At 34.9% G+C, this 976-nt stretch overlaps 1 pseudogene; it reads left to right on the forward strand.

The window, feature by feature from the left end:
- The first annotated feature begins 219 nt into the window (after nt 1-219).
- Nucleotides 220-364, forward strand: LOC112204946 (U2 spliceosomal RNA; annotated as a pseudogene).
- Nucleotides 365-976: the final 612 nt, after the last annotated feature.

Genomic DNA, 976 nt, shown 5'->3' on the forward strand with positions numbered 1-976 from the left:
ACACACACACACACACACACACACACACACGTATATGTATATATATACATATGCATATACAGCTACTGAGTGACAAGTGGTATGGTATAATATCACCTGTCACTCAGTAGCTATCATATATATATATATATAAAACAAGGAATTGTTTCCAGGAACCCCAAAGATACTGAAATCTGAGGACGCTCAGCTCAAGTCCCTTATGTAAAATGGCATAGTTATATTGTTTCTCTGACTTTTGGCTAAGATGAAGTTTAGTATCTGTTCTTATCAGTTTAAAGTGGCATAGTATTTGCATATAGCCTATGCATCCTCTGGTATACATTAAGTAATCTCTAGATTACTTATACTACTTAATACAACACACATGCTATGTAAATAGTTGTTATACTATACTTTTTATTTGTATTATTTTTTATTATTGTATTGTTATATTTTAATGTTTGTTATTTCCAAATGTTTTTAATTCATGGTTGGTTGAATCTGTGAATGCAAAATCCACGGATATGGAGGGCCGAATGTACACACACACACACACACACATTCATAATTTTCAAAGTCCACAGTAAGTATCAAGCAGTGTGTGTTTACCTGCATGTGTAGGTGAATTAACTCTGTTCCTGAGGCGGTTTTATTTCCCTCCAATGGATTCTACTTTATTTCTTAATGTCAAGAAATGGCTTATCTCTATCTGAGTACCTGTACTTCCTTTCTCTGTCTCTCTCTGCTGTCTCTGTCTCTGTCTCTGTCTCTCTCTATCTTAGTGTTTGTGTGGGTGAGAGATCACCATTCTGCCTGCACCACTCAAAATGCAGCTCTCCTAACTAAAAGATTGTATTATTCACGGAGGTCTCAAACGAAAATGTTTCTCCCATTGGACAGAAATGAGAATGCCCTGGCACTTCTCATATAACACCACTTAATATATTCTTTCAATTGCAACAGTTTAGAATTATTATTGATGAATAATTCTAATACC

This window comes from Pan troglodytes, chromosome 9 (genome assembly GCF_028858775.2).
Source record: "Pan troglodytes isolate AG18354 chromosome 9, NHGRI_mPanTro3-v2.0_pri, whole genome shotgun sequence".
Taxonomy (NCBI): domain Eukaryota; kingdom Metazoa; phylum Chordata; class Mammalia; order Primates; family Hominidae; genus Pan; species Pan troglodytes.